The sequence below is a fragment of the Pinus tabuliformis genome, chromosome 4_2 (genome assembly GCF_031772625.1).
Source record: "Pinus tabuliformis cultivar Carrire ecotype Pingquan chromosome 4_2, CPIR1, whole genome shotgun sequence".
NCBI classification, from domain to species: Eukaryota; Viridiplantae; Streptophyta; class Pinopsida; order Pinales; family Pinaceae; genus Pinus; species Pinus tabuliformis.
In genome coordinates, this window is record NC_142304.1 from 385,080,950 (window position 1) to 385,095,726 (window position 14,777).

The window sequence follows — 14,777 nt, forward strand, 5'->3', positions numbered from 1 at the left end:
TGGCACTTTTCTGTCATTGAAAATAACATTGTTTCTCCATTTCCAAATGCACCAGAGTGTGATAATAATTATCGGCCTCCAGGATTCCTTCTGCCCACGCTTCTTTTATGGAGGCATGTGAAATGTGTGGGATTCCATAAATATTTTCCAGAGAGTGCCACAACTGCTGAGTTCTTTTGCAATTTAAAAACATGTGACAGTGGTTCTCCTCAGCTGATTTGCAAATTAAACAGATACTTGGTCCTTGCCATCCCCTCTTTTTCAAGTTTTCCAAAGATAAATTTTTGTTGTGGAAGGCCACCCATGAAAAATAAATCATTTTGGAAGGAACTCTGGATTTCCAAAAGACAATTGGGAATATAGGATCGGGAGGAGCATCCTTTAGGCCAATCATATTCTGATAAATATCCTTAACACGAACCAGGTTAATACCTTTTGAATTCTTCCAAATAAGACAATCAGATTCCAATGAGCGGTATATGCCGCAGTTTCTCAGACATGTCCTGATGTTCTCCCATTGTCAAGCTATAGAAACTAGCATCTCCATGTTTTCTGCCTCTTTCCATAGAGGGATCGATCCCTGCCAATCAGAAATCAATTTGTCCCAATAGAAAAAACATTTTCTATGGAAAAAATTTATTAGTGTTTCAGGCATAATGATCTCCTCGACACGGCTCAGAAAATGGTCTATTCCAATAAGGATCTTGCTGCCAAATTGAAAGCGCCATGTTAAATTCTTCAGGAAATAACTTTCTATCTTGCAGAAACTCAACCATATTGTTGACCCATATGAGGAACCAATCCTTCCCACCCTGAACCAATGTGAGATATCCTTACTGCCCATGTATTTCTTCTGAATTGTGTTACTCCATGGGCCCTCTGCATAAATCCCTCTCCACAATGACTTACATAAAAGTGCCTTTCCGCAAGTCCGCAAGTCCAGCAGGCCCCATCCTCCCATGCTTTTCGGAAAAGAAATATCAGATAATTTGGAGAGGTGAAATTTTCTTTTTTCCGATTGGCCGCCCCTTATAAAATTCACAGTTAGCTTATTCATTTTTTGTATGATACTTGCAGGTAGAAGAAATAAATGAGCCCAGTATACTGCGAGTTGAGTTAAAACTGATTGAGCCAAGGTCACTCTTCCTGCCAATGATAGGCATCTGTATTCCCAAACTGATATCTTTTTGTAGTATCTATCTAAAATCCATTGCCAGTCCATCTTTGAATATCCATTTGCTTTTAGCTGGAAACCCAAGTATTTTATTCCATGCTTAATGGGTTGTGCCTCTATTCCAAAAAGTGAGGATAACCATTCTACTGCTTCCTGATTGACATCATTATGGTAGATTACTGACTTTGATTTGTTTATTTGCAATCTTGTAGCTTTTTGAAAATTTTTAAGGATGTCATAAAAACATAACCAGGTGAGTCTGCACAGCATTCCAAACATAAGAATATCATCTACAAATAAGTTATGCGAGATGAAATTGTTCCTGCAGAATTTCAATGGGTGACACCTATTTTCCTTGACTACCTTATTGATGTGGAGGCTTAGTGAATTCATTGCCAAGATGAATAAAAGGGGCAACAGGGGGCAGCCTTGGCGAAGCCCTTTGGCAACTATAAAATAAGAAGATGGAATCACGTTAACAATGATAGCATAGTTCACCTTCTCAACACATGCCATGATCCAGTTTATCATGCTGGCCCTTAATCCAATCTTTGCAAGTAAACACTTGATGAAACCCAAATCAAGGCACTTGTATGCCTTGCGGAGGTCGATCTTGAAAATGATAGCATCACTTTTTTTAGTGTGCATGGAAAACAGACTTTCTTGTGTGTTTGCAACTGCGTCCAGTATATTTCTCCCCTTTAAAAAACCGTGCTAATCCTTTGTTAAGAACCTTGAAAGAGTTTCTTTGATTCTTTCTGCAATAATTTTCGAAATGATTTTGAAAGAAATGTTACAAAGGGATATCGGTCTAAAGTCTTGGAAGGATTCTACTTCTCCTTTTTTTGGAATGAGAGCTATATGAGTGGAGGAAATTATCTGATTGATACTACCTGATATCCTAGATCCTTCTACCATTCTTAACAGATCAGTTTTGATAAGATCAAAAAAGTGGATCAAGAATTCTATCGTCCAGCCATCTGGACTTGGACACTTATCCCTTTTAAAAGATTTCATTGTTTCTAACAGCTCCTCCTTAGTTACCGGCTGGAAAAGTCGATCATTTAGTTCATCATCGAACATCTGTGGAAATAAATCAATGCCCCATAAAATGTCCTGAATCCTCCAGTCCTCAGCTCTCTTATACTGATTTTCAAAATATCTTACGGCCTCGTTTGAAATGCCCTGTTGAGAGTATAGGAAACCTCCTCTTCCATCACTTATTTTCCATATAGAATTTTTTTCACATCTGGAGCTCGCAAACTTGTGAAAAAATTTTGTGTTCTTGTCCCCCTCTTTAAGCCAGATCGCCCTACTCTTTAATCTCCAAAAAGCTTCCTCCTGTTCTAAGATTTTTAATTTTTTCTTTTGAAGTTCCTTTATACGGCATCTCATTTTGAAAGTGAGTAGATTAGAAGCCAGGGTTCTCGAGACGCTGTCCAATTCCCTTTGAATTTCCCGAAGGGTTGTTCTATTCATTTGCCTTTTCTTGAATTGCCATTCCTTAACCACCTTTCTAATGGAGTCCATTTTGTCCCTGAAGGTCAAGAAAGGAGGTATATTCTCTGTTGATGACAACTCTCTCCAGGTTCTTATTATAATATCATTAAACTCAGATTCTTCCAAACATGTCCTGTTAAATTTGAATGAATAGCCTTTTCTAAAACCCTTTTCTCTCCATCCTAGAAGTATCGGTCTATGATCTGATATGAAAACATTCTCAATTGTTGAGAACGGCATGCCCATTCTATCAATTATACTAGCATGAAGGATAAATCTATCGAGTCTTTTTGCTATATAAGCCTCTTCGATCCTTCCATTTTCCCAAGTCGGAAGCATTTTGAGAGGGTTTATATCAACAAGATTCCTGCTTAGTAGCTCATATTTTATGCGATCTGCATGAGGATCCTTTTTCCTGCTAATGCCCCATATTTCATCCAAGTTTAAAGTGACATTTAGGTCTCCTGCAATCATCAAAGATTCAATGTCAAAAATTTCTGAAGCAAATAATTTCTCCCAGAATGACAATCTGCTTTTGTAAGGAGCGTATATATTCAGAATGTTGATCGGACAGGAATTCCCCCTGATTTGAGTGGAGATGAGAATGCCTGCCAAACATCTATATGCCTTTGCTTTGATCCAATCAGGATCCCATAAAACCGCTAGGCCTCCAGAAAGTCCATTAGCTTCCGAAGCGGTTATATGCCAGGAGGGAAACATTTTCCTGAAATAGGAAATTGATACAGAAGTGTTATGCATGATCTCTTGAATTAATATGATTTTAGGTCTTGCTGAAAGGAAAAGATTCTTTAGGGCCAAAAATTTATGGTCTGCCCCCAGACCTCTTACATTCATGGATATGATGAATGTCATTGGGGATTCTTTTCGGCCATGCTTGCTCTAAGAGGCCTTTCTTCAGTCATATCAATGATAGGGACGTCTATAAGAGAGATTACGAACCCCTCTGCCTGCTCCATTGACCCTCCCCCTGAAGTGTCTACTTCCCCTGTTGTTTTTTCTTCTCACCGTAATGTTCTTTGCAGAATTTGGGCTTATTTGAAGAGAAGATTGTCTTCCCAGCTTGTGAATAGTGAGGGGTCTAAGTTCCAGCAATTTTTTTGTTTAGAAGGTAGTCCAAGTCGCTGCCAATTGAGTTTGTGGGAGAGGAGATTGGGGAGTTTAAAGGGGTAGCCGTAATCAAAAGTTCTTTTCCTTTTCCAGATGGAGTCTTTTTCTTTTTTGGAGACAGAGAGGAGGATGGGATGAGGGTAATATGGACCTCCCTGTTGGGATCTTTAAAGGACTGAGGGACTGGGGGAGGGAGAGGGATCTCATGATCAGAGGCTGGTTCCAGAGGAGGCATTGAAGGAGAGATAATATCCAAAGGATTTGGGATCTTGAGAGGAGGTGGAGTTTGTTGTGAGACTTCAAGATTACTACCCCTTCGCTGATCATCGAACTCTGATGGAGATAGGCTTTCTGAAGTTGTTAACTTCTCTATTCCCGGGGATAGGGACTTTGTCCTATAAGTCCTTGCTGCAAACTGGGAGAAGCCATGATGCTTTCGGCTTTTTAAGACAGGACGGCGAGAGCAATTCTTGATTAAGTGTCCCGTCCAGTGGCATGCTGAGCATCTGAAGGGGACTCCCCAAAAGTCCAACCTCTGATTTATTTTCAGCTCCCTCTAGAATATATCAATGTGGTCAGGGAACCCTCCTTTGTAGGCTTTTTCTATGAGAATCCAGGCCACACGTTTATCTTTTTCTCCCAGGCATCTAAGATCAACATATACACATCTTCCTATGGAATTTCCTATCTCTGTTAAGGTTTCCTTTGACCATAACTCCAGGGGCAGCCCTGGTAGCTTTACCCATATCAAGTTATTGGTAGGAGTATTCTTCAACGGGTTATAACCCATATACCACTTACGTAACGCCAGGAAACTCCTTCCATAAACCCATGGCTGATTCTGAATGGTTTCCAGGTCGCTAGTGCTCAGGAAATGAAAGCAATACCATTCCTTCAACAGTCTGGCCACAATAGGAATATAGCCTATCAGAGGTTTCCATTGCAGTTCGAGCCAGTTTCTCATCATGGAATCATCCATCTCTGGAAAGTACCATCGGCCAACCAGAGCATTATCCTGAAGGCTTTCTATGCAGTCCGACAAGCAAACACTTTCAAGCTTGATTGCCGCGGGCAGGGGGATAGTTTTGACAAGCTTCAGATTCTTTTTAGAATAGGTCTTAGACTCGCCATAAGCCTTTTCCTTTTGATAGACATCGGATTGTCTGCCATCTCAGATAGGTCTTGCCTTTGCCCGACCATTTCCATCCATGTCATCATAGGGGTCTGAGGGATGGATAAGCATATCATCCAGCGTGGATTGCCATTCATTTGACAACTTGGCAGCACCCCGGTAGGATTCTGCCTGAATGGCAGCATGGACCATGGCCTCCATGGTTGATGTGTCAGACGTGAAGTCCATTCTTAAAAAGTCCACCTACTGACTTAACTGAAGAGTACTAATAAATAGAAAAGAAGATATGTCGGATTAGGCATTTAAACTGCAGAATGAGTGGACTGTCGCTCTCTGAATATAATACCCAGAGAAGATAGGATCAACGGAGCAAAATCGAGGCTTTTCTGACAAAAGGACTGACAAGAGGAAGTCTCGAGAATAAAGGGGCACCCTTTCCAAAAGGAGAGTAGTAATGAAAAGGCCAGTTGTCCTTCGAATATGAATGAGAGTGACGCTACCACGAGGTAAGATATGGCAGATAGGGAGGAATTTTTGAAAAACGGCGGCTTCTCTTGTTCCCGGGTATCTAATCTCGTCCCTTGTAATATTAATTGTCCCTTAATATCATAAGGTTTGAATCTAAAGAAACTCTGCCCGAGACTATCCTGAGAAGCAGGGATGTGATCGGGAGGAAAATCCGGTACCCCAAACGATTTTCAGGTACCCAGAAGAAGGATCCGGCCCGGAAAAACCAGAAGACCAAACGGTGTCGAAAGAAATGCCAGAAACTCGACCAGTCCTCCAAAGGTCTTTTCTACCTGGGATTGCTAGGGAGAAAAAGGGAGAATCCCCCTCAAGGATTTCATGGTCCTCCCATACAAAAACCTGAAGGGTGGTCAGTTCGGACCGAGAAAAATGAATTCTATGATGCCATAGAGATATAGGTTTTTGTTATGGATAAGTTTTAGGATAAGGAATTAGGGAAATAGAGAAAAAGAAAAAATATTGGGAGAGTTAAATTTTTTTGTTTAATTTTTATTAATTAGTTGTGAAACAGGGTGTTAGAAAAGGTTAAAAAAATGTGAGAAGAAAGAGTATGTATTTTTTTTCTTCCTGAAAAATGGAAACAGAAAAGCATTTCATTTTAAAATGCAAACTCTTCAAAAACAATCAGAACAATTATGAAAATATGCCCAAATTTTGAAATAATAACTAAAATTAAAATGTGAAAACAAAAAACACTTCATTTTAAAATGCAAGCCCTTCAAAAACAACCCACAATTATGAAAATATGCTGAAATTCTAAAATAATAATTAGAATTAAAATAAAAAGTATTAAACAACCTAATAAATTTGAAATTGCAAGTGTGTCCATGTGAAAAGATGACCACGCTTTAAGACTCTGCACATGTCCATCTATCACTCCTAGACATGTCCAGATCGGTACTATTGTCAGCAGAAGAAAACAAATTCCATAACCAAAAATTTCAATCACTTCTAGACCTGTCCAGATCGGTACTGTTGTCCGCAGAAGAAAACAAATTCCATACCCCAAAAATTCAATGTTATTGACAAAATCACTTGGTAAAACGATTTTCATACCCAAAAACTTCAATGTTACTCACAAAATCACATAGTAGGTAGGACCATTAAATAAATAAATATATATATATATATATATATATATATATATATATATATATATATATATATATATATATATATATATATATATATATATATATATATATATATATATATATATATATATATATATATATAGATATAAAGATTTGATTAATAATTTATATTAATTTAATCATATATTATATTAATTAAACTAAATCATTGTATAATAAAATTAGTAATTGTACTTAAAGGTGCAGAGATACATCAAAAGAATAAAAAATTAGGAAGATCATTTTAATAAATTAATTCACTAAATATAAAAACTCTTATTTCTAATAAAATAAATTTAACAATTGTTTTAAAGGTGCAAAGACAGGTCAAAGGAATAAAAATATGGAAACCCTGTAGGCATCTTTGTAATTATTGTAATCAAAATCCGTCAAAATAATTTTTAGTACCTTCATATCAAGCGCACCTACCTAAATCAACATGGCTTATGTTGTAACATTCCTTTCATCGAGAAGAGAAGAGTTGGACATGGGCAAGTCGATGAGATCTCTGATCATCGTTTGGGAACTCAAGAGAGGCTCCAACTTCCCCTGGGAGATCTCTGCCTAGTAAATCTTTTGTCTACCTCTTTGAAGGAGCAATTTGAGTTGTATTGACTTGATTAAACTCACCCATTCCCCATCTTCCCCATCTTCCCAAACCTTCTATTACTTCTGTGTATCTTTGCACCTTTAGGGGAAATTGCTAGTTATATTTTTAAGAATAAACCACATACATCCTTTTTTCTAGCCTATAAAACCCTTTTGTTATGTGTTTTAATATTTTTAATTTGAAGGTTTTTCCTTTTTCTTTTTATATTTTCATTTTAACATTTTAATACCTAGTTATATGTTATTCTGCTTCAATATTTGATTTATCTTAATGAAACTATGAAAATAATTAATTTGAGAAGTGTAAGCAAACAAAAATTCTTACAAGAATGCAATTGTCGATCTGTTGTTCCTAATATTTGTGTAGGGCATCAAAACTTCTTCCACTTGTAAATTTCTGAAGTTTCCCAAAGCAGTAACCCTTATGCCAGAAAACTTTCACCATACTGCAATTGATTGTCCTCTGTATATGTTTGTTACCAAAATAATATGAATTAAAAGAAAACAAGTACGCACTCATCTACGAAGGTAGGTAATATTTGAAACACTGACACCAATGGGAGAGGCACCAATAGGAAAAAGTGCCTGCTACAGCCCTATTGACAACAAAGAAAAAATAGAAATCATTAAAAAAGTTTAGACTCATTTGCAAGCACACTCACAAAGGCAAGGTCTTGGATTTTTCTCACACACAAACCCTCACATAGCATCTGGGAATCCTAAATATAATACACATATTACAACTTTAGTTGTATCTCAAGAATCTTACCAGATTGACAGATCAAATCCCTTACTGATATTGTACAATGATCAAAAAATGTTGTTCAAACCAGATCTATTAAAGTCATGACCCAATATTCATGTGTAATAAGCGAAGGATCAAAATATTAAAAAAACATCATACTTCATTAAAAACAAGATCCGCAAGCGGCGATAGTCCCTGTCGGGCCTGAAATCAGATAATAAACTAATTATAGCTTTGGAATTGATGAAAAGAGATGTGGTAGCACTAGTACTTTGCGGTGCAGGATCAATCGTTTTTACTCGAGCAAATACTAAGATTTCTCACAAAAAGATGTCTCTTTTTTAATAAAAGGCTCTGCATTTGAGTGATAGTCACTTGTCAGCAACGTTAATGATGCTTAGATCCGTTACCATTGTGCACCCTTTTTTTTACTATTTTGGCTCAAGGCTGTCTTGGTCGAGCATTCAAACCCTATATGATAAATCTGAATTGTGAGAACATCATAAGATTACCTGCCCATAGTGTGAAGAGAGAAAATAAGAGGTGAATGACAAATGAACTTCCGATAGTGCACGCAAAAAACATCAAACCACATGCTTGTATATAACATAGTTACTTCAAATGCTAGTTTAACACATAGAAGGATGTGAACAAGTATTTAGTAAGTCAGTAAGGTAGGTAGCCAGTTTCGGGATGAGTTTCGAGATGACAAAACCCTAGACACATTTGCTAAAGTCAATGCCTCTGATAACCCGCACGTCTTAGTGCGACCACTTTTCTTTATGGCGTCCGGTAGCCCAACAACGCGATTAGGAGATCTCAAACTTGCTGATCCCAGTAGCAGGAAAATCCACTGGCTGATCCCAGTAGCAAGAAAATCCAGTGGCAGGCAAATTCACAATAAAAGCTATGTTAATTCTGAATTAAGTCATTATTTTTAAATCTATGAAATAAAAAAATAAAATAAAATTCCTTAAAGTTTTGTAATCGAAGCAAGTAAATACGAACAAATGTGAAGATGATAATATCACGCTTCAAAAAGACAATGCCACATTTCTTATATCTGTCAAAAGGACTCTGCCACATTTCATATATTTTTCATGCAGTTCGACGTAAAAGAGCATGTTGTTCACTTTTATTCGAGACTGGTTCATAAATCTCTCTCCTTATGCATAAGCACTGTCGTTTGTTGCACTTCATCCCTGCTTTATTGTTATCTGTCTGTAAATGGACTCCATCAACGCCCCTCACCTTCCCAAGGTTAGCTTATGGTGGCTACAGAGGCCGAAGTTAGAGAGGTTGCATATCCAGTTTACCGAGTGAAGGAAGAAGGCATAAGGAGGGGTGCGACGGTTAACCCACCACCGCAGAGACAGGGACAGATATAGAGGTGGGAGCGGATTCACCTAAAATTGCTTAAACCTGGTAAACGATGAATTCTTGGTCTATCTTATACCTATAGTGTGTGGTCTAGTTGACGCCAGTAAAAGGTTGGGTATTGTGCGATCTCCATTGTCTCGCTGAAAGACTGTTCTCATGTGGTGAGGACTCTTGGAAATGGAAATTTCTCTGCTACACTCTGCCCAACTACTCATGAAATGTGAAAAGGAATTCTCGTCTGCAATGACATGATGAAAATTGGCTCCAATGCAAAATCCGCCTCCCTGAAAATCGGTGACCTGCAATACCCATGATCGTTACTTTTGAAACATCATCCATATGTTCACCAAATGGGAAGCGGGAGATGGTTATGAATAACATTCAAATTTTGAATTTGAAACTAAACCAAACCCTCCCATCGCATTAATCATGCCCTTTCATCGTTATCCGCCATCCACGAGTACAAAATGGACCCATGCATGCATACATCCAATAGACGAAGTGGCCATAACCGGAAAAAGGGAAGTCGGATTTCCTCGTTGGCCTAGAATATGTACTGTATGGTACTGTCTTAGAAGCATTAAATACCAAATAGCATAGGAAATATTGGTTGCCATGTCCAGATTGGTACTGTTGTCGGCAGAGAAAGCCAAAACAAATTCCATACCCAAAAAATAATACTAATTAGAGATGTATACCAACCATCTTCGGTTCATAGGGGTTTGGTTTTCTAATAAATAGGAGCATAAATACAATGTTAAAATTCTCACCAATCTATTGACATAAATTTAATGTAATGTACTAAAATTTGTAAGTATAGTTGAATGAGGTATTATAATATTCATAATAGATCTCATGAAATGGGAGACCCGATCTCCTAATATCCCAATAGCATGGGTCACGATACTAAAATAGATAATTGTTTAGTGAATATTTTATCAATATATAATTATTTGACATATGTAACTACAAAATATAATAATATTGGGTTTCCCTTATATGAGTCATTCACTTCCATCTTCCATCATTCGTCCAATGGTTCCATCAACTTGTTTTATCTAGATAAATCATATAAAGGTATTATGGAACTATAATATTGATTAAGTATGTTTTTTTAAGGGTGGTTCATGGACACTGAGTGACCACTACATCCACGGGAAAATCAAGGTAGATCAACTCGAGAACTTGTTGTCGAGATAAAACTTGTGCCAAAATAGAGAGAAGAATAGAGATACCAAATAGGATGGAATCTTTCACCTCCGAAATTGACAAGAAGTAAAGGGGTATTAAAACCCTCAAACCTAATGCTCAAGAACAATTGAATTGATCCACCTTGATGCTCAAAATGAATCCAACCCTCCTCTATTTATAGGTTTCCTTGACGGGTTTCATCTTCATAAATGGTTGATTAAATCTTACTCAAAACCCCAATTCTGGGATTTTTTGCCCAGCTGCTCGAAAACTTGCCCAACAATGGGTAATTTTTGGTGTTTTCCCCTTTTTAGATGGATTATAGATGATCCATGTGGATATTGGTGGCCACCCACCTACTCCACCTATAACTTCAGTCAATTTCATCTATTTCCTTGTTTATTTCAGCATTTACTACTATCAGCAGTTTCTCGGGTCCTAAACTTCTGGAGCAGTTTTGACCCCCTAAATGACATTTTTTTGAGGTCCTCTATAGGCCAAAAACCATAGGAAAGGGTTTGACGCAAATATTGTAGTACTCGGGGAGACATTTCCAACAAGGTATCATACGCGCCAAACAAAGATAATATGACCAAGTTACGACCCCAGGAAGTTGGTTGCCCAACTAACCCCAACGGGCCCCACAAACTCGTGGCATTACTTCTCCTGGGGTAAGGGTTTTGGTTGTTTAGGGTTTTCTCTTGTTGTTCAATAATAAATAGGCCCTTGAGCCTCATTGTAACATTCAGAGGCATGTAGCCACCACATCTCTTCTCAAAGATAAGCTACCATCACCCAAGCTAGTTTATTTCCATTTCTTTTGTAAGCATATTTTAATATTCTGAGATTAATGAAATGAAGTGTTACTTCTACTGCGTCATTGTATTTATGGCTATATATGTAATTTTTTATGTTCTTGTTTAATTTCAGATCAGTGGTATCAAAGCAGTCTTCTCGTTCTCTGTTTTTCTTTACATGTCCCCAACGAGGGTAGGGTATAAGGAGTTAGGACTCGATCTAGTTGAACCCTTGCAAGACCAACCTCACAAACCCCGATGACCTCCCATGGCGGAAGAAAATAAAGATGAGGGGGCAGGAGATCCTTTCAAAACATTACTTGAGGAAGCCCTCAAGCGACAAAGGAACAGAGTGATCACGGAGCTGAGGGCCCACGAACACCGTGCTTTGTAGGTGATCAGTGAGAAGAATATTAATAATGAACAGATGGCCCTATAGTGAGACACCGCCCTCACTTCCATGGTGGAACTTACTAACACAAATATGCGCATGATTAAGGCCGTGAGGGAAGCTTGCCGAATGGTCCCCAAATTGGCCATTCCTGAGGAGGCGGAGGCAGATGAACAGATCTACAAGCTTGCTACAGGGGTACGCGATGCTCGCATAGAGTTGGCTAAGGTTCAGCTAGAGATGAACCTACAGATTGCAGATTTACAGTTGAAGGCCCAGCCTTCAACTCCGCCAGAAGTAAAGGAGCAGCGTGCAACCGCTGTCATCGAGGCAATAGCGACGGTAGATAGTGCAGTAGCAGACTGCACACAGTTGTTTGAACAATCGTTCGAGGTCCTAACGAGCCTGCAGGAGGACCCTAATGTACAGCGGCTGGAGACAGAGGTGTGAGAACTGCAGCACCACTATCAAACAATGGACATATTGGAATCTATTAGCATTGGAGGGTTTGTGTAAGGGTTACTCAATGGTACATAAGAATTTCCTAAAAGCCAAATATTGACATCTATAAAGTTGAATAAACCTTTACCAAAGGAAATGGGTTATCGTAATTTATATTAGAAGGTTAGGAATGTGTTTATTCAAACCACAATGTGAGTGTTGTTTAAATGTTGGTTTGGTATTTAAGATTACAAGCTAGGATCACTATAGAAGGTGAAGTCTTTGTAAGAAGATGAGATCCTCGTATGAGTATAAATAACATTTAGAAGATAAATTTGATCCATAAGAGGTTAGAGTTAAGAGTTATTACAGTAATCAATTGTAGAGGTTATGGATTTGTTAGATTTGTTATAATATGGAAGATTCATATTCTAATTATTTATGTAAGACATCAGGAATGGATTGAAGTGTGTGGCTAGGACAAACAAAGGCCAAAACTATGTTGAATTAGGCCAAGAGAGTGGTCAAGATAAACCAGTGAATTTAATCTCGAAAAGGACGAGGAGTAGATATTAATGGTAGACAAATATTACAGAGAAATTCTATGTACATATGTAATGATGTAGTGTATTTATGCCTTTGAGTAATGTATGCCCCACTTTGATTGATGTGTTTTTATTTGAGTTAATACATAGTACAATTCTGAGTGAGATCCTTTGTTCTTCACATGCTTTGATATTACAAGATTGGACTATCTCCCAACTCATGGTCACATGTGTATTTATTTCTCTATAGATTGAATTCTAAGTAATTTATGCATTATTGTGTAATATTGAGGTCGATTTAAGAAACTAAGTAGAAGGAGCATTCTAGCATAGGTCATTGATTAGACAAAGGTTTCCAGTGTTGCAAGGTTCTCCAGATAAGGTCAAATATAGGGTTGGGTCATTTGAATTGTGTTTAATGTTTAAATTTTAAAATTTGACAACTCAACACCCAAGTCCCAAAATGTTAAGTGACAAGTAATAGGTGTATCGCTTAACGTTTTTGCTAGATTCAGGATAGAAACACATCAGTTATTTTAATTCAAAGTTGTTTTTCCTAGTCTCTTAAAACTCTGAAGCCCCGACCAATCGATACTTGAACACCCCATCACCAGATATCTCAATCTCTTGAAATTCCTATATTTCAAGGTTCCATTAGCAAGGTTCCACATATTATATCAGGATGAGATTCTGTTAAGAGTAGTGCATTAAGAAATCCCTGATAATTAATACCCTGATCTCTCGACACTCGATATCCCGGTATCCCTTGGAAAAAAATTTAGTTAAAGGGAATATTTTCTTTCTACCAGGGTTTGAAATTGTTTGCCTACTGAGACAACTCTTATTAGAAAATTTGTAATGTGTTTCATGAATGTGTTTAACCTCTAAATTTTTAATATGCCAAAATTCAGTATTTGGTAATGTTAACTAATATAAAAGAGTATCTATCAATTGACATTCTATCTATGCTATGACAGAAATGTACCAGAGAAATTTTTGAGGTGCATGGATCTGTGATATTCCAATGAGCCAACATTCTGATATGTCCTATAATAGAGATGAAAGTAATTTCAAATGTTAGGAATTAGTTCCAGTGGGTTGATGAAAAACATTTTAGATGTCATGAAGCATGCTAAGGAGAAATAGATGATAGATAGTTGAAGGGCATGAGGAAAAATTACTAACAGCTACATCACTCGATAGATCTCATGACACGGGAGACCCGATCTCCTAATATCCCAATAGCATGGGTCATGATACTAAAATATATAATTGTTTAGTGAATATTTTATCAATATATAATTATTTGACATACGTAACTACAAAATATAATAATCTTGGGTTTCCAAGATATGAGTCATTCACTTCCATCTTCCATCATTGGTCCAATGGTTGCATCAACTTGTTTTACCTAAATAAGTCATATGTAGGTATTATGGAACTATAATATTGATTAAGTATGTTTTTTTTAAGGGTGGTTCATAGATATTGAGTGACCACTACATCCACGGGAAAATCAAGGTAGATCAACCCGAAAGGATCTACCCATAGGCCAAACTAGCAAGGCCTAACCCCAAGGGCGTCAGGGAGATTTGACCCCGGGATCTCATAATAAGCGAAGTACTTAGCAATGGGAACTTGAAAAACTGAGCCATCCCTTGGGGCTTTATTGATTAAGTATGTTATTTAAATCCTTTTATGTTTTCCTTTATTGTTTTGTATGTTCATATAAATATGTCCAAACATATTTATATAAAGTATACTTTAAATGTAGGAAAGAATTCTTAACATAAAGCTTCTATTAAATTCATAGAGAACTTCATGATATATTCAATTCAATAACAATATAAATGACCTCGATTATTTTTTTTTAATGAAATTTTACTTTTTACGCAACAATATTTATTGACCCTTTGCACCCTCATATAGTCATCAAGTATGACCTTGCTCTTAAAACGTTATGCGTGTGTAATCTAGATATATATGCAAGAACAAATTCCTTTAGTGTTTCACTTGTCCGTGGTCATTTCAACCTCAAAAATTGTTCCAAAGCTCCATTTGATGATAATAATCCAATTGCAAC